This window comes from Lolium rigidum, chromosome 1 (genome assembly GCF_022539505.1).
Source record: "Lolium rigidum isolate FL_2022 chromosome 1, APGP_CSIRO_Lrig_0.1, whole genome shotgun sequence".
NCBI lineage: Eukaryota > Viridiplantae > Streptophyta > Magnoliopsida > Poales > Poaceae > Lolium > Lolium rigidum.
Genome location: NC_061508.1, coordinates 312,480,044 through 312,504,939, shown reverse-complemented (window position 1 = coordinate 312,504,939; position 24,896 = coordinate 312,480,044). Strand labels below are relative to the sequence as shown.

The 24,896-nt window shown below is 43.7% G+C and overlaps 1 pseudogene; it reads right to left on the bottom strand.

Moving 5' to 3' along the window:
• Window positions 1-16,842: 16,842 nt before the first annotated feature.
• On the bottom strand, window positions 16,843-17,454 carry LOC124661563 (annotated as a pseudogene).
• Between the last annotated feature and the right edge of the window lie 7,442 nt (window positions 17,455-24,896).

The following is a 24,896-nucleotide window of genomic DNA, read 5'->3' as shown; positions in this document are numbered from 1 at the left end:
CCATTCACATATATTACCAATTCCCTTTGTCTCGCGATATTTTACTTGTCCGAGGTTTGATCTTCGGTATCACTCTATACCTTGTTCAACCTCGTCTCCTGACAAGTACTCTTTACTCGTACCGTGGTATGTGGTCTCTTATGAACTCATTCATATGCTTGCAAGACATTAGACGACATTCCACCGAGAGGGCCCGGAGTATATCTATCCGTCATCGGGATGGACAAATCCCACCGTTGATCCATATGCCTCAACTCATACTTTCCGGATACTTAATCCCACCTTTATAGCCACCCATTTACGCAGTGGTGTTTGGTGTAATCAAAGTACCTTTCCGGTATAAGTGATTTACATGATCTCATGGTCATAAGGACTAGGTAACTATGTATCGAAAGCTTATAGCAAATAACTTAATGACGAGATCTTATGCTACGCTTAATTGGGTGTGTCCATTATATCATTCACACAATGATATAAGCTTGTTATTAATAACATCCAATGTTCATGATTATGAAACTAATCATCCATTAATCAACAAGCTAGTTTAAGAGGCATACTAGGGACTTCTTGTTTGTCTACATATCACACATGTACTAATGTTTCGGTTAATACAATTCTAGCATGATATATAAACATTTATCATAAACATAAAGATATAAATAATAACCACTTTATTATTGCCTCTAGAGCATATCTCCTTCGGTCTCCCACTTGCACTAGAGTCAATAATCTAGATTACATTGTAATATACCTAACACCCATGGCATTCTGGTGTTGGTCATGCTTTGCCCTAGGGAGAGCTTTAGTCAACGGATCTGCTACATTCAGATCAGTGTGTACTTTGCAAATCTTTACTTCTCCATCTTCGATGTACTCACGAATCGAGTGGTAACGCAGCTTGATATGCTTCAGCCTCTTGTGTGACCTTGGCTCTTGTGCATTGGCGATGGCACCCATGTTATCACAGTAAATGATTAATGGGCCCAATGCACTAGGAACCACACCGAGCTCTACAATGAACCTCTTCATCCATACCGCTTCGATGAAGCCTCTCGAAGCCGCTATGTACTACGATTCCGTTGAAGACTTCGCCACCGTGCACTGCTTCGAGCTTGCCCAGCTTACTGCAGCACCATTCAATATAAACACGTACCCAGATTGTGACTTAGAGTCATCAGGATCAGTGTTCCAACTTGCATCGGTGTAACTTGTTACAACGAGTGACGAGGGAACACCTCGGCAATGCCTACGTATTGTAGACTAGGGTTTTCGGGAAGAGCGACGATGGAGATTCCGGGGACGAGATTAGGCACACGACGTACCCAGCTTCGGGTCCCCTCGGTGGAGGATCCCTACGTGCTGCTAGCAATCCGAGTATATGATCATAGATGTCTTTACGGGGTGCCGCCGTAGGCGGAGCTATGTTGTCTATCTCTCTCCCTTATTTCGGGTGCCCTGGCTAGCTTTATATATGCAACCAGCCAAGGGTTTTACAAGAGTCCTAGTCGACTACTTCTTCGGGTTGCCTTGTTGGGCCTTCTCCATATTTGATCTTCTCCATATTGGGCCGAGCCAGGTATACTAATAATGGGTACCCGGAGGGTATGCCCATGTCAGTAGCCCCCGAGTTTATAGGGAAGTCGAAGACTTGCGTAGAAACTCCAAGCATAACCATCTCCGAAGTCGAAGAAATACAAGGCGAGGTCCATGCTGTAGATCATGTGTAGCGTAGATGATGTCGACGATTCTTGAAATTATCGGGTGCGCGGCAGCGCTCCCGATGGGAGTAGCCCCCGAGTCTATGGGCAAGTGCTTGCACTTGGGCATAGACTCAAGTTGTACTACTCGATGAAGAACTTAACTATATTTCCGGAGGACTTGATGAAATCCATGGGCTCCCGATGGGAGTAGGCTCCACTCGAGTCGTAGAATCGAGTTGAGTCCGCAAACCTTGATTGTCATAGATGCTTGTCGAAGTTATTTTCTATCGGGTGCGCGACCAGCGCTCCCGATGGGAGTAGCCCCGAGGCTACAGCCAAGTGTTTGCACTTGGGTGTAGGCTCAACTTGCTTTTAATCGACACCACAATTTTTCCTCTTTCTTGTATCTTATCGGGAGGATGAACAATACTCTCGATAAGAGTAGCCCCGAGCCTATGAGCAGGTGCTTGCACCTAGGCATAGGCTCGAGTTGTACTACTCAATAATCAACTTGGCACAGCCCCTCTTTTTTATCGACTCCGGGTCTTTGCTATTTTTATTTGACATCCATATCTATATTGTGCAGGGATAATGGTAGTTGGGGCTAGTTCATCTGACGGATCAGGTACTAGTTAACTGCTCTAGTGGCAATCCGCAAAAACCTACTTCAAGATCACGTCCCCGGACATGATCTCGGGATACTGGTGTAAACTCCGACAGGTGCCGCTTAAGGTCTTACCATTCTATCGAGTCCCAGTCATATTTATCGGGTACCTAACGCGTCCGTTAGGATTTTTCTTCGTATCCGTTGATACGGATAAAAGTAGCGGAGCGCAGTCTTCGGCGATGCCACGCCCGGCAGAACGGATCCGGGGTCTTACCTTCGCAAATTTGCGGCATTCAGAAATTGATCGCAACTTTGGCGTTCTGAGAATATATTGTCGAGTGCCTTGTTCGGCTGATGCAATGACCCATTTTGCGGGTTCTTCTATATTTTTCTCTCGGGCTTGATGAGACAGCCGAATATATTGGTGCTTCTATATTGTCGTCAAGCACATCGCCGATGCTCTTGCTCAGAACAAATGACGAGTCAATGGACCCGAAGATTTGTCCATCCTCTTTTTTTTCTCCCCCTTTTTTTTCTACTCCTCTTTTTTTTTTTTTTTTTTTTTTGGTTTCTCCTTGATGATAATTTCATCGAGTTCCTCCCTCAGGAAAATTTCTTCGGGTCCTCCTTGAGGACAATTCTTCGGGTCCTCTTTGAGGACAATTTCTTCGGCACCTCCTTGAGTATAATTCTTCGGCTCCTCTTTGAAGATAATTCTTCGGGTCCTCCTTGAGGATAATTCTTCGGCTCCTCTTTGAAGATAATTCTTCGGGTCCTGTTCTTTCTTGAAGACAATTTCGTCGCGTTCTCCCTTTGGACAATTTCGTCGGGTTCTCTCTTGTAGACAATTTTGTCGGCTTTCTCCTGCATAAATAATCAAACTTTTTCTATCTTTCCCTTGACTCTCTTTTCGCATGCGGTGTCGGATGCTCAGATTCGATGATATGTAAAGTGAATATATGCCGCGCAGCCCCGAGTGTCGGGTGCGACGAAAGTAAACAATAATCAACTTTGTGCAAAACAAAAGAACACTTAGCTTTTTGGACACGACGAAGTCAATGCATGATGAAGTCTTCGAGTGTAGATAAGAAATCTAGCCAAAGTAGAAACCACCGAATTGCGAAAATAGATGCCGCCAAATTGTTTGATGAAGAAATAGCCGAGCCCCCGAGCGTTGCTGAGGTGATTTCATGATTGTTGTGTCGCAGTCGTGACCCGAGGCGAAATTGTTGTCGAGCCCCCGAGCGTTAGGAGTGACATCGAAATAAGTTGATGGAGTCGCGGCGTCATATTTGGTGAAGCCATTTAAGATGAAGCCATAGACAATAATATACGAAGATGAATTCCAGATGAAGTATTTTAGATGAATCCATATTAAAGATGCCATTAATTGTAGAGCATATATTGAAGATAAATCCGTCGATATCATAGAGGATGAATTCATTGGCCCGACGAATCCAGTAATAATCATAGAAGATGAATCCGCTGATATCATAGAAGATGAATCCATTGACCTGAAGAAAATAAATCCAGTAATGGCCATAGAAGATGAATCCATTGACCCGGAAGCTCATCGGGTAGTATTATATTAGAGGAAACCAATGATAGCCTTATAAGATGAATCCGACGAAGACAAAATCCAGTAAGCCGAAGAAGGTGAATCCACTGAGCCGAAGAAGATAATTTCACTAAGCCGAAGAAAATAATTCCACTGAGCCGAAGAAAATAATTCCACTGAGCCGGAGCACATAATTCCACTGAACCGGAGAAGATATATCCAGAGCCGAATAAAATAAATCCACCAAGTAACCGAGTATATTTGTGGTAACGAAGTAATGGCACAGCCACGAGTGTCGGGTGTATTTGCTGTAATGCGGTAATGATGTAGCCCCCGAGTATTCGGGTGTAGCAAAAGTAAATAATGATTGACTCTTGAAAGAGAAACACTTAGCTTTTTTATCGGGTGCGACGGAGCCGATGTGAACGCAGGTCGTGCCGCGGACGTAGTCTGTAGTTGTGCGGCGCCTCGCCGGAAATAGTTGATGAAGCAGACGGGGTCGATGGCGTTGTCAATTTCTCCCGATTTGATGATGATGAAGTTGCCCGTACTTGAAGTCATTAGTAGCCGTGACGACGATGCCGATGGTCGTGGTGAAGTCGAAGATGTCCGTGACGAAGTTTTTTATTTATTTTTTATGTAAGCTAGTAACTCGCCGGTGTAGTAGAATGTTGGCTTGCCGTCTTTATTGAGGATAGCGCGTACGTGCCCGAGCTAACCAGTATTAGCATATTGATCGATCCCTCTATCTTTGTTGCACCGTAAGTAGTAGAACTTTGATTGATGATTATGCATGCGATTAGGGCGCTGGCCGCTAAATCCATGCACCCCAGAACTTGAGCATATGATTTTGTCTTCACGATGAAGTGGTACTCCTTACTTTTTTGTGAGATCCCTAGCATGTTTATATTTTCCTTCCTTTGCACGTGAAGCCATCCTTTCCTTGCACGGAGCAGTAGCTTTCCTGATCGCTTTCCGGCCGTTTTGCAATCTGTCTTGGTGCACAGATCGAGTTGAACACGCCTTTGCTGCTTGTACGGATGGATCTGTGACGCGTTCAGGCTGCTTGCCGCGACGGCTGGCACGCAGCGGAATTGAATCTTAAACGCGGCCTTGGTCGATCGAACTCGACGGATTGTTGCTACACCGTAGCGACTTGGCTAGTCGCCGCTTCTAGAACGCCTCCAAAAAAAAAAAAAAAAAATCATGCCGACGATTGATTTTCAATTTGTCGCACACGGAAAGACACTATCTGCCGCTGATCTGATTGCTGACCCATCTTCAGCCTTTTCCTTCTTGGTACTTCATCCAAACGCTAACAGCTGGCCCCAGATTGATAGTTAGAAACGTCCTTCGAAGAACATGATCGTGCTTGTTGATGCCGAATTTTCTAGATGCGATCTAACAGGATCCCGCCCGGATAACGAAATCCACTCGTCGCGATTCCCACGGACGGCGCCAATTGACGAGGGAACACCTCGGCAATGCCTACGTATTGTAGACTAGGGTTTTCGGGAAGAGCGACGATGGAGATTCCGGGGACGAGATTAGGCACACGACGTACCCAGCTTCGGGTCCCCTCGGTGGAGGATCCCTACGTGCTGCTAGCAATCCAGTATATGATCATAGATGTCTTTACAGGGTGCCGCCGTAGGCGGAGCTATGTTGTCTATCTCTCTCCCTTATTTCGGGTGCCCCGGCTAGCTTTATATATGCAACCAGCCAAGGGTTTTACAAGAGTCCTAGTCGACTACTTCTTCGGGTTGCCTTGTTGGGCCTTCTCCATATTTGATCTTCTCCATATTGGGCCGAGCCAGGTATACTAATAATGGGTACCCGGAGGGTATGCCCATGTCAACGAGCTCTTGGTCACCTCCATAACAAAGAAACATATCCTTAGTTCTTTTTAAGTACTTCAGGATATTCTTGACCGCTGTCCAGTGTTCCATTCCTGGATCACTTTGATATCTGCTAGTTAAACTAACGAGCATGCGCTATATCCGGTCTTGTACATAGCATGGCATACATAATAGAGCCTACTGCCGAAGCATAGGGGATTTGATTCATCCTTTCTCTTTCTTCTGCCGTAGCCGGTCCTTGAGTCTTACTCAAGACCTTGCCTGGTAACATAGGTAAAAACCCTTTTTTACTTTCGTCCATTCTAAACTTCTTTAGAATCTTGTCCAGGTATGTACTCTGTGATAGCCCTATTAGGCGTCTTGATCTATCTCTATAAATCTTGATGCCTAATATATACGATGCTTCACCAAGGTCTTTCATTGAAAAACTGTTATTCAAATAACCTTTTACACTCGCTTAATAGTTCTATATCATTCCCGATCAATAATATGTCATCTACATATAATATCAGGAATGCTACGGAGCTCCCACTCACTTTCTTGTAAATACAGGCCTCTCCATGACACTCGTATAAACCCGAAGTCTTTGATCACCTTATCAAAGCGTCGGTTCCAACTTCTCGATGCTTGCTTCAGTCCATAGATTGAACGCTGAAGTTTGCATACTTTGTCAGCATTTTTAGGATCGACAAAACCTTTGGGTTGTACCATATACAACTCTTCCTCAATGTCTCCATTAAGGAACGCCGTTTTGACATCCATCTGCCAAATCTCATAATCGAAAAATGCAGCTATTGCTAACAAAATCCTTACAGATTTTAGCTTCGCTACGGGTGAGAAAGTCTCATCGTAGTCAATTCCTTGAATTTGTCGGAAACCCTTTGCGACAAGTCGAGCTTTATAGAAAGTAATATTACCATCAGCATCTGTTTTTCTCTTGAAGATCCATTTATTCTCGACAGCCTTTCGGCTATCAAGTAAGTCTACCAAAGTCCATACTTTGTTATCATACATGGATCCCATTTCGGATTTCATGGCCTCTTGCCATTTGTTGGAATCGGGCTCATCATCGCTTCTTCATACGTCGCAGGGTCCTCATCATTGTTATCCACAATCATGACATTTAGACAAGGATCATACCAATCAGGAGTGGCACGTTCCCTTGTCGATCTGCGAGGTTCAGTAGTTTCCTCGTTCGAAGTTTCATGATCATTATCATTAGCTTCTTCTGTTGCCGGTGTAGGCAGTAGTGGTGTTTGGTGTAATCAAAGTACCTTTCCGGTATAAGTGATTTACATGATCTCATGGTCATAAGGACTAGGTAACTATGTATCGAAAGCTTATAGCAAATAACTTAATGACGAGATCTTATGCTACGCTTAATTGGGTGTGTCCATTATATCATTCACACAATGATATAAGCTTGTTATTAATAACATCCAATGTTCATGATTATGAAACTAATCATCCATTAATCAACAAGCTAGTTTAAGAGGCATACTAGGGACTTCTTGTTTGTCTACATATCACACATGTACTAATGTTTCGGTTAATACAATTCTAGCATGATATATAAACATTTATCATAAACATAAAGATATAAATAATAACCACTTTATTATTGCCTCTAGAGCATATCTCCTTCACGACATGCTTCCAATGTGCAGTGGTCATCCACCATAAAACTCTCGCTGCAGCCACTACCAGTGGCGTGGCAAAAACTCCTCTCGACGGAAACACCAAAGGCAGAAACACTATTTTAACGGAAGATTCGCCAACGGCGGAAGCGCTGCTCAAACCGCCCTCTCCTGTCCACACCCCCCCCCAACGGCATGGCAATGGGACATGGAAGCTTATAGGGGCACGAAACCCTTCATAGGGGCAAAACCCGAGAACAGTATGCATGCCTATCACTGCCTCCTTATCAAGCGGCGGAACAAACTGGAGGATAAGTGCAAGAAGATAGAAGATGAGAATAAGATGGAGAAGAGAAAAGGGCACTCATTGCATGCACGAAGGCTACCAACGAGTCGATTCCTCCTAAATAAACCTATCTTATTGTCACCCCTTACAACTAATGAGAATTAATTAATTTTTAGTACAAAATTATGTTGCTAAAGAAAGATACGTGATACAGTGGTGAAAATTGCCTTCGCTTATTTTGTAAGAATCGTCCCTTAATTAAGTAAAGACATCATTTCCGTTCCATGTTCTCTCTCCATCTCAACAAAAAACTTACGCTGCAGCTCTAAGAGAAAACTGAAACCACCCATTGTACATGACCTAAGATGGTTAAGTCATGCTCTAATAAAAAGCTGACATCACTCATTTTACATGACCTAAGATGGTTAAGTCATGATGCAGGTATGCAGTGGGATTTTAGACCGCTTGCTTCCATTTGCCGCGTGACTTTGTAGAAGTAGAGTATGAAGGTGCATTGTCCACACAGTATAAACAAGGTATCGAATAATTTAACGTTTCAAGCAAGAGCATGTGCAGATCTATTACCTCAGTTTTTGAGATGTAAGCCTTTTAAAAAACTAAAATGCCCTATGTTCATGGAATAAAATCTCGAGTGTTTCCCCGCAAAAAAAAAAAAAAAAAAAAAAAAACTAAAATGACTCAGATTTCAGAACGAAGGTAGTGTCATATAAGAAATGGGGGCAGCTGCCAACTCAAACTTGTGTCTTTGTAGTATAGCAAGCTAAACAGTGATTTTCCCTCACTTAGCAAAGAATTTTCCTCACTTAGCATGTTCATGTCCCCTCTAATGTTATCTTGTGTCAGCTTTGCGTGAGGGCTTCTCCACCATTGTACCAGTGATCGTGGAAGACGTTACCCTTACACGTCAATAATTGTGCCCGTGGTGTAACAAGAATACCACTACTTTCTGAATTATACTCATGATTCTCAAGTTTCTTTCATAACCCGTTTGTGCTTGATAAAACAAATCTAGCCTCGATTTGATGGATTTAACAACCTCAATCTAATGCCAGTGATCGTGGCTTGTGGTTTCCTCAAGCGGGATTTGAACATTACGACTATCCCAAGCCTCGACCCTCGAGCAAGCGAGAGCTCAAAGAAGCGCGGTTATCGCCAGGGTTACTATACATATGACCTGAAAATAGACGGAGAACTCCTCTTCGTTACCATACACAGTCTTGATCGGGTGTTGACATGGCAATGTTGACTTGGAGTCATCTTTTACTTTTAACTTCAGGCGGCTTTATTTTTTTCGATAAAGAGAATATATTAATATCAAAAGATACCAATTACATCTAGCCTCTGGAACGCCGCACCACACTAATGGCACTACGGATGCACACAGCTAAAAAAAGAAAAGAAAACTAAGAAACAAAAGTTCCGCTACAATATCGCAGGCCTAACAATAGCAATACATTCACCACCAAGACAACACATGAAATACATACTCTCCAAAAGTAACGCCTTCAAGAAGGAAACAGTGCTCCAACACCGTCGCCGTTCGATCAAAGATCTTAGGTTTTCACCCGAAGATAGTCCACACTCTCAAAACAATGCCTCCAACAAGGTCATTGCCAGTGCACAACCAGCTAAGGCCAGACCTTGGTTTTCACCTCGGAAGGTAGGACTCCGAACTTCACTCGTGTCGTCGCCCCCATATTCTTACCGCTGTTGTGAAGCCCGGAACACCAAGCAAGTCCCTCAACATAGCGGAGACTTGAACCTTCCTTAGCTAGTCCTCCCATCCGGCCTTCATAATATCTCTTCTTCTGACTTTCATTATGGATCCATAGTCACTTGATGTCAACACATAAAAAGAGCTTCGCGCCGCTCCCTCCAAAACCAAACGGTCGAAATAAAAGCATGGGTGCGCGACCGAATACTACCCAATCCAGCAAATTACAGGCATAAGATGCGTTGTTAGCCTTCCGGAAATCAACACTCCGGCTAGATGAAGAGGATCAGCATCCGGTAGGTCTTCATCTTCGCAGAAAAAGAACCCTAGGACCACCACCTTCAAACCTGAAGCAGACGAACAGACCCCCACGCCACCATCCGCTAACCAACGACGACGAATGAAAAGAGGATCATCCACAAATATAGAGATAAGGAAAATGGGAGGATCAGTAAACCAAAAGTGCCTAACACCCTGAGTAGTGCCATGGCTAGCAAGCGGCCTCACCTCTACTTATTGCGGGCAGTGAATTGGAGTCATGTTTTCTTGATGGGGGGACGACCGTCCCTTTGAATCCCGCTTCAGACGTGCTGATATGAATTCTGTCAAAAGGCAACAGCCGCAAGGCAGAAGGCGCGTGCTAGGCGTCCGTCGCCCGATGTGCGGGTCAGAAATCGGTTGCTCCCGCATCCGTCCGATTTGCATCGCATGGTCTGAAACCATCCTGGCGTCCTTTTCTGCTACAGCGCTGTGTCAGGCTCGTTGTCACGTCGCTTTCAGCGCGCTGCCGCACCGCATGCGTCGAGGGAGTGCTACTCGTTGGCCAGGGATAGGAATAGTCCGGGATCAATGCATGCATGTTGATTCCCCGTGCTCCATCGTCCTGTGTGCACTTCCCCATGGGGCTTTCAGACTAGTCATAGTGGGAAGTAACATATAGTAGTAACATGCACTCTATGTTACGACCTTTATAGTGGTTAGTAACTTCAAAGTAGTATTATAGATGTCTTCATTAATTAGCTTGTAGACTCATTGTATCTTGGGAAGTGTGATGTTACAGTAACTAGCTATGTTACTCTATCTTTCTCTCCCCTCATTAACTTACTGCCACATAAACAAATTTGATGAGTTGGACACTTAGTTACTAGTGAAGTTACTCCCACTATGAGTAGTCTCACGGTGGGTGGAGGCAACTCTCTCTTGACCACACGGGTGGATCCCACCAAAATATGGTGGCTTATTTTTCCAATAAAAATTCTCCTCCCCTTCAAAATGAGTAGACTATTACAACATATTGTCATAACATTTTTTCCGGAAAAGATGTGGCAATCGTATAAAAAACTGGGAAATTTTGCTACAGGACATCGTTATTTTGTGGCATTTGCCAAAACACACCGTTCAATTGTGTCTTTGCCAGGTACCATTACAATTATGTGTATTTGCCAGAACACACCACCTGACTAAAAACGGAAAATTTTGCACTTTTGACTCTAATGATTGGTTTTGAAGACAAAAACTTTCCGTTTTAAGCTAGGTGGTGTGTTCTGGCAAATGTGCCACAAAATTGTAATGGTACCTGACAAAGACATAATCGGGCGGTGTATTTTGGCAAACGCCACAAAATAACGATGTCCTGTAGCAAATTTCCCTAAAAAAATTCACAACATTTAAAAGGAATACAACAAAAAAATATGTTATGCAACATATTTTCTAAATGTTCATTTGTGACAAAAATCACAAACTATTACAACAACAAAAAATAAGTGATTACAACAAAAAACATGTGTTTACAAAATTTGAAAACTGTTCGATGATTTTTTGGCGTTTAAATGATAGAGTTCGGCTCTTAAATTATCAGCAAATTTTAAATACAAAGGCAGCCAGGTATATATACGTACTTATACAGCTCTAGGCCGGGTCTGAAAAGATCTAACATATACGTGAGCTAGCTCATCACGCGTATATGAGTATGCATCGATCACGTCCACCCGTCAGCCAAGGAGTCCTTTTTTGTTACGTGCGTACTCGCATGCATCTCTAGTCGATGGATTTGGCACGTATACCAGTCAGCTTCTTATCTGCTGTATTACGTACGTGAAGTTTCTAGAAGCAAAAGAGATAAAGTTTTGAAACGTGTGGTCTACGAAAGAAATCAAAGGAATCGATCGGTAAGTTCGTTCCGGAAATCACGGCTGCAATCTTATCTCGATGCTGGCCGGCCGTCTATAAATAGAGCAATCCATACCTCATGGAAAATTTCCTTTGGCACAATCAAACATAAGTCATCTTCCTATATGATTCAACTAGCCATTAAATCTCAATCCTATGTTTTTCATATTTCTATGATTTTCCCATCCTATGAATCAAATGAGCCTTAGGGCTTATATCTTTTTTTAGAAAGGCAAACTATGTTAAGATTGACCAAGTTTTACGAAAAACCTTTAACATGCAAAATACAAAGTTGAGTCATTTCGTTTGAATCGGAGGGAGTACATTTGACGTTATGGTACTATTTGACAGCTGCTTGGCACTGTATTTTTTTCGAACCAAACTTCCCCCTTCATGAAGCTTTTATTTTGGGATAGAGCTTCAGTGACTTGATACATCCATATATATCTAGACAAAGTTGAGTCAATTCATTTGAATCAGAGGGAGTACATTTGACTATATGGGTATTGTTTGACAACTGCTTGGCACTGTCTTCTTTTTTGAACCAAACTGCCCCCTTCACGAAGCTTTTATTTTGGGATAGAGCTTCACTGACTTGATACTTCCAAGTCTCACAGTGACTTGGTGCCACCATCCACCATCCATCTCAGATCCAATGTATGCGATCGACTTAGAATTTAAACTAAATAATTATTATAATTGCTCAGAAATATTTCAAGAACTTCCAGTTAATCGTGCATATTTCGATTTATATTTTGGTGAAGTTTCATTCGATTTGAATCAAAGGTTTGTGAGCAAATATATACTCCTCCGGTTCATATTAGTTGACTCTAATATGGATGTACTAGACACATTTTAGTTCTAGATACATCCATATTGAAGTCAATTAATATGAATCAGAGGGAGTATTTAGTTTAAACTAGTGCTCGTATACGTAAAAAGCTCTTTAATCACAAGCTAGTCGTCCGAGTGGGATGAAATATTCACAGATTTTAGAACAAGGCATCTACATTTTACTGGATTTTTTTCATAATTTTCTGAATAATTTTTGTTTTTAGGTTCGAAATAAGAGATAGTTTGGAACGTTGGATCTCAAATGGTTGGTAGATGGTGGCACCAAGTCACAATGAGATTTGGAGACTTCAAGTCACCGCAGCTCTGTCCTTTTATTTTGACAAACTGCAGAGCCGCTGGTGCATCTATGGTTGCGTACGGCCGACGCCGATTCTTAGCAAGGAAGTTCTTCCTATAAGTAGTAGTATCCATACTCCACTCCAAGGCATGTACAAAAAAAGAACCCATCCCGTTCTCGTTTTCCCGATCACTCTTCTCTGAAGATGGAGGAGGCCCTCTTCTTGTGCCCCCTCTGCCTGCTGCCCTTCAAACCCCCCATATCCAAGGTCGCTCCCTTCCGATTTCATTCTTAGGTTCACCTGTGAGAAATGTCAATGACAACTGATGCCACGTACGTTGTTCCGTGCAGTGCAAGGGCGGTCATATGGGCTGTCGGCGCTGCGTCGGCGAGCTTGCGCCGAACCCGTGCAAGAAGTGCGAGCAGCCGGCGAGGTTGCCGCCGTCGAATCGATCTGGGGCAATGGTCAAGTGCGTCGGCTGCCAGAGCTTGGTCGCCTCCACGGAGTCCTACAAGCACTATATCGCGTGCCCGCATGGTCCGTGCGGCTGCACGGAGGCCATCAATACCGGCTGCAGCTTCACCGGCCCGCCGCGGGAGCTCCCGGTACACCTCCAAGCATCCCACTCCATCCCAGTGTTTACGTTCCAGTATGGCATACCCGCCTGGTGCATAGTTCGTGTTCCGGTACAACCGCGGGGACACCTGTTCATCGGCAGTGGGGAAGAAGAGGGTAGCGTGTTCTTCATCACCGTTGGCGCGCTCGGCCCGACCACCATTGTGTCCTGTGTGTGCATCAGGTCGGCCGCGTGCTTGTTTCCGATGTACAAGGCGCAGCTGCTGGTGATTGGTCCGCCGTCGCCGGCGCCGGCTGGGACCAGTGACCTCTCGACGGACACCTTGATGGCGGTAATCGAGCCGACGAGCTCCCCGACGCCTAGCTCGATCATGTTGCAGCAGCTCACTTCTTTCCTGGCGGTGCCGCCCCGTTACGCGAAGCAGAATGGAGGGCAGCGTGTGTTGCCTATCTGCGTTTGCATCAACAAGAAGGTTATACAATAATCTTCGTTTAGTCATACTGCAATGTAGTTACTCGAAGATCGGAGGGAGTAGTTTAGTTCGAAGTAGGGTTCGTTCGGATGTATTTTGGACTTGTATAGTAGTACTACTAGTTGAATGCCCGTGAGTTGCTACGGTCCTAAAATATTATTTTGTGTGCATATGTAAACATAATACATCTAAAATTCACCCATATAGAAACATAAAGAAATATAATATTCAATAATAAAATTATCCCTTTTAAGGTGCAATTCGATAAAAAGCTATAGTTAAATTTTCATATGCATAGAAATTAAAAGTTGATCTACTTATATCATTCTCAAGCTAGATGTCCATGCATTTCTATGAAATAAAAAACATAAATATACACAATATTCTACTGATCAATAGCTCGAGAACAAAGCCCATTTCCAACATCATCTCGACGAACGTGGCTTCATCCTCGCGCTTCTCTGTCACCAACGACAAGCACAAAGCCCTTCTTTTTCTTTCTCTATATGACATTTGGTTCTTCTCAATCACCAGTCTGTAAAATAAGGCAATATACAATCTTTAGAATCCATGGTATTTGTTTTAAGCTTCAATCTAGCATGACAATATGTTTAAAATATAGTAAGGTCCATAGAAGGAGCAAACAGGGTCATATATATGCAAACTTCTCGTGATCAACAACACACGTTAATGCTAACATTCAAGTTTTTTAAATTTTGAGCACCCTGGGATTAAAAAATCTGAGGGACGTCAAAAGCACTCAGGAGATCAACAAAAAAAAATGATTGTCACCACTTAGATCAAGTTCACGCTACTTTACATCTTTGGACTTGTATCTCAATTAAACCTTATAAGTTGTCATGGCTTGTTGTCCTTGAAATGTCTAAATCGTACCATTGCCAAACCGGGAAATAGTAATCTGAATTAATCCATCTATACATCACAAGGGCAGAGAATAAGATTTTTTTTCATAATAATAAAATCGACTTTGCTATGCACCGTCATTTTTTCCTTTAAATGCAAATACCAACAATATCAAAATACATAAAGGAATAAAGGCATCAAGTTTGATTGTAGATCTGCATTGCAAAATTATGTATCTGAACTAATTATTTTTCGAAATTTTGTGTCCAAGAAAAACAAGCAGTGCGTACCAATCATGTCTCCTCGTTGACCATCACACTATCTTTGTAGTATGCATATTTATCTTTCACCGTTGTAGAAAACTATCACCCACGGTTTGGGCAGCTAAACCAAAATATGTGCACTGACTATACATACATTGAAGTTGCATGATGGCCTATTCATTGGTATTTGAATAGTTTCCAAAGTTTCTTGGGCACTTCGCGATGACCTCACGATGATAAATTACCTAGCATCGGTATTACAAAAGATTATAAAGCTGCAACCATGTGTTCTTTCCGGCCTCTTGAGCTCCTCAACTCGACTGGCATCTAAGATTTCTTGGTTGTCTATATGTGCGATAATATAAACAGCAAGAAAGCACACAAATCAAAAAATTGCACGAACCTAACTCAAAGAAAACATATGTTCTTGGATTAGAATAAATTATGTGAATAAAATTCATTTATAGAGCAAAGTGCTTCTCTATTTTCACTCAGATGACATTATGAAAGTTAATGAATGATCTTTTATTTCGTTTTTCATGGGGTACCTTTACTAACTCTGGACATAATAAACACATATATGATGGTTGTCTCTATATTGAATTTATCAAACATGGCGTGATGTGTGCACACTAACCAGTTTAATTACATATTAATGAAATAAAAACGAATTACATAATGCAAGTTTGCAATAGAAATACACATTATTAGTATGAGATAAGCATTTACCTGGACAAGAAACTATGTCCCTATCTCAACAATGGGGTTGTACAGACTATAATAAGAATCTTATAGTTCTTGATAGTTCTCACCAGGATGCATCACTCATATCCAGATTTACACATGATTTACGGTTTAATTCAAATACATAGGATTAGCAAAAAAAGATACTGGAGAAACAATAAACTCCCATGTTTTAGTAGGATTTTAGCATTCTTAGTATGTCAGTTGGTGGTTCCTCTCTCTTCCTCCATGGTACAAAGTAGAGACACGTTGATCACGAGCACTGACTCCACCACCTTGAAATACAAGTCATCATCAAATAAAAACTGATCGATCTCATTTTCATCTCTGTAATTTACAAACAACAATCTGAAAAAAATAGAAACAATATTTAGACTTCAGAAAGTGCAGAGAAAACTATTAGTGGAGGACTGACCTTCCGATGTAGAGAGTTGGCGAAGAACATCCGAAAAGGATGGCTGAAGGTGGTGGTGAACACCGGTCCCCTCTTCTCCATTCAGCAGCTCAACATCAGGCACCCAATTCCTGGTACCCCTGTAAAATCGCAGCAGATAAATAGACCAATTTTTTGTAGGTCGAATACACTGAAATATCACATCTTTTTTTTCCTTGATCGCCGAGAGGAGTCCGGTAAAATCCGATTAACTGATGGATCATCAATCTCACGTACTTTTTCATAACCGTTGGAATTAAACAAAGGGATAAACCTAGTCTCCTTTAAAACTGTGGCTAACATATTAAGATCATTCATCTAACTTTTGTTCAAACCAAATTATATTTCATTTTATAAGAAAATACACATAAACTGGGGGAATATCCATACTCGTTGCCGGTCTAGATCGTAACAGAGAGAGATATCACTCAAGTACATTGAAAGGTGCTTACCAAGAGACCTTCAGAGTTTAGACAACCCACGGCCATTGTCATCTCCCACATCGTCCTTCATTGTTCAGAATGTGCAAGACGTCCTAAAAATTGCATCATACGACCATTAGAGATACAGAGCTTTAGGACCACATGATACATTCAACAAAATCTATTAGCAGCATGAAACAAGATTGAAAAATGGGCATACTTCATGATCCTTAAGCATTGCTAATATTACAGAATCAAGACAAAGGCTACCACAACCTCTACGCTGGGTACCCGGGATCGGCGACCTGCGGCAGCTTCGCCATCGGTAATGTCCTCGCTGGGGAGTACAACCTCTACGCCTGGGTACCCGGGATTCTCGGCGACTATATGTATGCCGCTTCGGTGACCGTGTCAGCCGCCGGCGCTGTGAGCCTCGGCGACCTCGTCTTCGAGCCGCCGCGATCGGGCCCGACGCTCTGGGAGATGGGTGTTCCCGACCGGAGCGCTGCCGAGTTCTTCATCCCGGACCCCAACCCCAAGTATCTCAGCAAGCTCTTCCTCACAAGAGACAACAAGTACCGCCAGTATGGACTGTGGGATAGGTACGCCGACCTGTACCCCAGAGCCGACCCCGTCTTCACCATCGGCGTGAGCAACTACTCCAATGACTGGTTCTTTGCGCACGTCACAAGGAAGGTGGGCGGCGGCGTCGGCCTGACCAACGCGCCGACGACGCGTCGGATCCGGTTCAACCTCGGCCGCGTGGTCGCCGACGGCACCTACACGCTGCGTGTCGCCCTGGCGGCGGCGCAAATGTCCAGGCTGCAGGTGCAGGTGAACGAGGCGACGAGGAAGGGGTCCGAGGGAGTGTTCAACACGCCCGAGTTCGGCGACGGCAACGCCATCGCGCGGCACGGCGACCACGGCACCTGGTGGAGCTTCGAGTTTCCCATCAAAGGGTACCTGCTCATGGAAGGGGAGAACACGATCAGCATCACGCAGGTCAGGGCCTTCAGCGAGTTCTTCGGGGTTATGTATGATTACATTCGGCTCGAAGGGCCTTCCGGTTCTTGGCGAGATCCCACCACACTACTTTGATGTAGTACATTTCTGGTTACACGATTGTATTTTTGATCGCCTAGTCACAAGATTGCTGATTGATTGTACACAAGATTGTAGTAGATCATAGGTAGTTGAGTTCCTTACTGCAAACAAAAGAAAAGGTAGTTGAGTTCCGATATACTGTATGGTTAGTGACCAGTGGCAGTGAGATCATGATTATCATTTATCTGTGCACCAGCAGTGCCATACCAATTTCCAGAAAGGGGCCTCATTTGCTCCATATTTTGTGGACAGATAAACTGTCTCAGCTCTCAAGTCCTGTAATTTTTAAATGGGACTATGGGAGTAAGCATGTCGGCCTAAGCCAAAGAAATACATACAACAAGTGATTGGAAGACCTTGAAGGCCTAAGGGCATCTCCACCCACCTGATCCATTTTAGACACGGGACCTGTTGCCGACAACTCCGTAAACCAACTGATGGACTTTATAGGTAAGTCAGTCAAGATGATAGGTCTGAAATGAAGAGTTTCTTTTAGTCTCTTTGAGTTAAGCCACGAACACTAAAATGACCGTTTGGTCACGTTTGTCCATTTGGATCGGGTAGCCTATCGGTCCGATGCATTTTGGCCCGGCCTATAAACTAAGTTTATTTCTCGCCATATTTAAACTCAAATAACACATAGGTATAGAGAATAATAATGTTGCAACAAAATAATATAAGTTCCTTGCTACATCCAAATAAACAAATAAACAACAACGTTCACATGCAAATAAAATTCATGTGATGACTAGTCTTTATGCTCCTCATGCCGCTAATGTCCACTAATGCTCAATAATATTCGCTTGGAGATGAGCGGATATGTGGCTTTCACGGAGCCTAGTGCCGGTAACAGTTGACTCTCTCAAGCAAAGATCATCGGACACCACCGCAATCACAGCTCGACAGAACTTGTACATCGCCTCAAGGTAGGTAGTCTAGCTCATTCGCAGGTACACATCAATGAGATCACCAACCACTCCATAGGCAAGCATACAAATAGTTGCGGAACACTTCTGATAAGAGCTAAAGCCTAGCTTACCAGTGGTATCGGGCATGCATCCGAAGTAGGGGTCATAGTCTCTCAAGCCGCGTAGAATAGTCAAGAACAAGTATCTTGACATCCGATAGCGCCTCCGAAAAAGGGCATCCATGAAGACTGGCTTGGTGGGGTGGAAGTAGTTCCGATACATCCGGTAGTGTCCACCCTCTTGATTGTGCTTCAGGTTAACCCTGGGAGGCCTCGTCGAGCTCTATGCGATGGCCTTTGCCTCTCATTGTGCTCATGGACGGGGGAGGCCACGACAACCATGAGCTCCGAAGAGGCGTTCGACTCCTCTTCCGACGAGTTGTCAAGGACGTCCTTGATGAAGAACTCGATGGTATGTCTGAGGTCCATCTGCGGGGCAACAATAATAAATCAATGGCGTGCCTATGAGACACAAAATGGCCAAAAATAGTCCAGGGTTTTATACCGAGCAATTGGCCAAACATGTCCTGGTCGTCGATGTCGGTGGGCGACCCCGAGAGAAACTGCGGTGGGGTAGGGGCTGCAATGAGGCCCACAAGGGCACTCCACAACGCCGGCACCACTAGTGTCCTCCGGCGAGCTGTGGGCCATACAAAAGGTGTCGGCAACATCGAATGGTAGGGAAGGTGGCAGCGGCGTTGCTCTAGGATTGCAAAGGGAAGGGGATGTGAATTGGTGTGGTGGGCTTGGTGTCGCTGGTAGGTGCCCCCTAGGTTGAGTAGTGGAGGACGCGCGCGGACTCTCTTGTTGTCTGTGCCGATGCAATCCGAGCCCAAATTTGGGCTACAAATTCGTCAGCGCGGACATGCTGATCAGTTTGTGTCGAGCTACTGGGCTGGTGATGTGAGCATACCTAAACAGGTACCTCTCATTACTGCGGTCCAAGTGAAGGCCTACGGAAGAATTGTCCAGCCCAAGTAAAGTTGGGCTGTGAAAAAACACTAGAAGGCACATGGACCTTGCATGAGCAACAAGGATGCGATTCGACTAAGAAAACCCCGCATTCTAACCTACCTAGACAAGGTAATCTGAGACTTGGCTTCGCATATAAAAGCCAGGAGGGTCCGCTAAGCAAAGACACGATACACCAAACTCTAGCTACGCTAGATCGATATCACCATAGCTATCTCAGCGATCATTGTAACGTCATGAATAATACAAGTAGACAAGAAGCACGTAGGATTTCTCCTCCAGAGGCATGAATGTGGGTAAAACTCTCCGTGTTCCCTCTTTGTTGTCCTTGTATGCCTTCGAAACCACCAATATGCTTCTTCTCCAAATCCAAGTCCATTGTGTATGGTCATTGCCATGGTTACGCCACGTCAATTGGTGTTGTCTGTAGGAAGTCCGCGTTCTGGATGCATGGTTTCTGCGACTCCGATCTCAGCGATCTACAGCTTTTTGATTAAGGAGGAATCGACCTGCTTTCGATATGTGTCCTTCAGGCCACATTTGCCAGCCATGCGACCAGCCTTTGTCTCCTTCGGCAAAGGAGAAGAGATGACCTTCGGGACCTTTTGCTTCCACGTTGACTCGGCTGGTTCCATCAACCTTACGGATCATTTTTCGGTCCCGGCGGAGTTGACATCGCCATCGACCACCGCGACCTCCGCGACGACATCTTTCATCGAAGTCGACCCCACGCTCAAAATAAACATCGACCTCTACACCAACAACGCTCTACTGCTTCGACTGCGACGCTCATCACATCACGAGTCTAAACGATCTCATGGAGATTCGTGAAGCTGCCTCTCCACCCGCGATAGTGGCGATAGCAATAGCACTGGCCCGACATGCTTCCAATGTGCAGTGGTCATCCACCATAAAACTCTCGCTGCAGCCACTACCAGTGGCGTGGCAAAAACTCCTCTCGACGGAAACACCAAAGGCAGAAACACTATTTTAACGGAAGATTCGCCAACGGCGGAAGCGCTGCTCAAACCGCCCCTCTCCTGTCCACACCCCCCCCCCCCCAACGGCATGGCAATGGGACATGGAAGCTTATAGGGGCACGAAACCCTTCATAGGGGCAAAACCCGAGAACAGATGCATGCCTATCACTGCCTCCTTATCAAGCGGCGGAACAAACTGGAGGATAAGTGCAAGAAGATAGAAGATGAGAATAAGATGGAGAAGAGAAAAGGGCACTCATTGCATGCACGAAGGCTACCAACGAGTCGATTCCTCCTAAATAAACCTATCTTATTGTCACCCCTTACAACTAATGAGAATTAATTAATTTTTATTACAAAATTATGTTGCTAAAGAAAGATACGTGATACAGTGGTGAAAATTGCCTTCGCTTATTTTGTAAGAATCGTCCCTTAATTAAGTAAAGACATCATTTCCGTTCCATGTTCTCTCTCCATCTCAACAAAAAACTTACGCTGCAGCTCTAAGAGAAAACTGAAACCACCCATTGTACATGACCTAAGATGGTTAAGTCATGCTCTAATAGAAAGCTGACATCACTCATTTTACATGACCTAAGATGGTTAAGTCATGATGCAGGTATGCAGTGGGATTTTAGACCGCTTGCTTCCATTTGCCGCGTGACTTTGTAGAAGTAGAGTATGAAGGTGCATTGTCCACACAGTATAAACAAGGTATCGAATGATTTAACGTTTCAAGCAAGAGCATGTGCAGATCTATTACCTCAGTTTTTGAGATGTAAGCCTTTTAAAAAACTAAAATGCCCTATGTTCATGGAATAAAATCTCGAGTGTTTCCCCGCAAAAAAAAAAAAAAAAAAAAAAACTAAAATGACTCAGATTTCAGAACGAAGGTAGTGTCATATAAGAAATGGGGGCAGCTGCCAACTCAAACTTGTGTCTTTGTAGTATAGCAAGCTAAAGAGTGATTTGCCCTCACTTAGCAAAGAATTTTCCTCACTTAGCATGTTCATGTCCCCTCTAATGTTATCTTGTGTCAGCTTTGCGTGAGGGCTTCTCCACCATTGTACCAGTGATCGTGGAAGACGTTACCCTTACATGTCAATAATTGTGCCCGTGGTGTAACAAGAATACCACTACTTTCTGAATTATACTCATGATTCTCAAGTTTCTTTCATAACCCGTTTGTGCTTGATAAAACAAATCTAGCCTCGATTTGATGGATTTAACAACCTCAATCTAATGCCAGTGATCGTGGCTTGTGGTTTCCTCTAGCGGGATTTGAACATTACGACTATCCCAAGCCTCGACCCTCGAGCAAGCGAGAGCTCAAAGAAGCGCGGTTATCGCCAGGGTTACTATACATATGACCTGAAAATAGACGGAGAAATCCTCTTCGTTACCATACACAGTCTTGATCGGGTGTTGACATGGCAATGTTGACTTGGAGTCATCTTTTACTTTTAGCTTCAGGCGGCTTTATTTTTTTCGATAAAGAGAATATATTAATATCAAAAGATACCAATTACATCTAGCCTCTGGAACGCCGCACCACACTAATGGCACTACGGATGCACACAGCTAAAAAAAGAAAAGAAAACTAAGAAACAAAAGTTCCGCTACAATATCGCAGGCCTAACAATAGCAATACATTCACCACCAAGACAACACATGAAATACATACTCTCCAAAAGTAACGCCTTCAAGAAGGAAACAGTGCTCCAACACCGTCGCCGTTCGATCAAAGATCTTAGGTTTTCACCCTGAAGATAGTCCACACTCTCAAAACAATGCCTCCAACAAGGTCATTGCCAGGCACAACCAGTTAAGGCCAGACCTTGGTTTTCACCCTGGAAGGTAGGACTCCGAACTTCACCTGTGTCGTCGCCCCCATATTCTTACCGCTGTTGTGAAGCCCGGAACACCAAGCAAGTCCCTCAACATAGCGGAGACTTGAACCTTCGTTAGCTAGTCCTCCCATCCGGCCTTCATAATATCTCTTCTTCTGACTTTCATTATGGATCCATAGTCACTTGATGTCAACACATAAAAAGAGCTTCGCGCCGCTCCCTCCAAAACCAAACGGTCGAAATAAAAGCATGGGTGCGCGACCGAATACTACCCAATCCAGCAAATTACAGGCATAAGATGCGTTGTTAGCCTTCCGGAAATCAACACTCCGGCTAGATGAAGAGGATCAGCATCCGGTAGGTCTTCATCTTCGCAGAAAAAGAACCCTAGGACCACCACCTTCAAACCTGAAGCAGACGAACAGACCCCCACGCCACCATCCGCTAACCAACGACGACGAATGAAAAGAGGATCATCCACAAATATAGAGATAAGGAAAATGGGAGGATCAGTAAACCAAAAGTGCCTAACACCCTGAGTAGTGCCATGGCTAGCAAGCGGCCTCACCTCTACTTATCGCGGGCAGTGAATTGGAGTCATGTTTGCTTGATGGGGGGACGACCGTCCCTTTGAATCCCGCTTCAGACGTGCTGATATGAATTCTGTCAAAAGGCAACAGTCGCAAGGCAGAAGGCGCGTGCTAGGCGTCCGTCGCCCGATGTGCGGGTCAGAAATCGGTTGCTCCCGCATCCGTCCGATTTGCATCGCATGGTCTGAAACCATCCTGGCGTCCTTTTCTGCTACAGCGCTGTGTCAGGCTCGTTGTCACGTCGCTTTCAGCGCGCTGCCGCACTGCATGCGTCGAGGGAGTGCTACTGTTGGCCAGGGATAGGAATAGTCTGGGATCAATGCATGCATGTTGATTCCCCAGGCTCCATCGTCCTGTGTGCACTTCCCCATGGGGCTTTCAGACTAGTCATAGTGGGAAGTAACATATAGTAGTAACATGCACTCTATGTTACGACCTTTATAGTGGTTAGTAACTTCAAAGTAGTATCATAGATGTCTTCATTAATTAGCTTGTAGACTCATTGTATCTTGGGAAGTGTGATGTTACAGTAACTAGCTATGTTACTCTATCTTTCTCTCCCCTCATTAACTTACTGCCACATAAACAAATTTGATGAGTTGGACACTTAGTTACTAGTGAAGTTACTCCCACTATGAGTAGTCTCACGGTGGGTGGAGGCAACTCTCTCTTGACCACACGGGTGGATCCCACCAAAATATGGTGGCTTATTTTTCCAATAAAAATTCTCCTCCCCTTCAAAATGAGTAGACTATTACAACATATTGTCATAACATTTTTTCCAGAAAAGATGTGGCAATCGTATTAAAAAATTGGTAAATTTTGCTACAGGACATCGTTATTTTGTGGCATTTGCCAAAACACACCGTTCAATTGTGTCTTTGCCAGGTACCATTACAATTATGTGTATTTGCCAGAACACACCACCTGACTAAAAACGGAAAATTTTGCACTTTTGACTCTAATGATTGGTTTTGAAGACAAAAACTTTCCGTTTTAAGCTAGGTGGTGTGTTCTGGCAAATGTGCCACAAAATTGTAATGGTACCTGGCAAAGACATAATCGGGCGGTGTATTTTGGCAAACGCCACAAAATAACGATGTCCTGTAGCAAATTTCCCTAAAAAAATTCACAACATTTAAAAGGAATACAACAAAAAAATATGTTATGCAACATATTTTCTAAATGTTCATTTGTGACAAAAATCACAAACTATTACAACAACAAAAAATAAGTGATTACAACAAAAAACATGTGTTTACAAAATTTGAAAACTGTTCGATGATTTTTTGGCGTTTAAATGATAGAGTTCGGCTCTTAAATTATCAGCAAATTTTAAATACAAAGGCAGCCAGGTATATATACGTACTTATACAGCTCTAGGCCGGGTCTGAAAAGATCTAACATATACGTGAGCTAGCTCATCACGCGTATATGAGTATGCATCGATCACGTCCACCCGTCAGCCAAGGAGTCCTTTTTTGTTACGTGCGTACTCGCATGCATCTCTAGTCGATGGATTTGGCACGTATACCAGTCAGCTTCTTATCTGCTGTATTACGTACGTGAAGTTTCTAGAAGCAAAAGAGATAAAGTTTTGAAACGTGTGGTCTACGAAAGAAATCAAAGGAATCGATCGGTAAGTTCGTTCCGGAAATCACGGCTGCAATCTTATCTCGATGCTGGCCGGCCGTCTATAAATAGAGCAATCCATACCTCATGGAAAATTTCCTTTGGCACAATCAAACATAACTCATCTTCCTATATGATTCAACTAGCCATTAAATCTCAATCCTATGTTTTTCATATTTCTATGATTTTTCCATCCTATGAATCAAATGAGCCTTAGGGCTTATATCTTTTTTTAGAAAGGCAAACTATGTTAAGATTGGCCAAGTTTTATGAAAAACCTTTAACATGCAAAATACAAAGTTGAGTCATTTCGTTTGAATCGGAGGGAGTACATTTGACGTT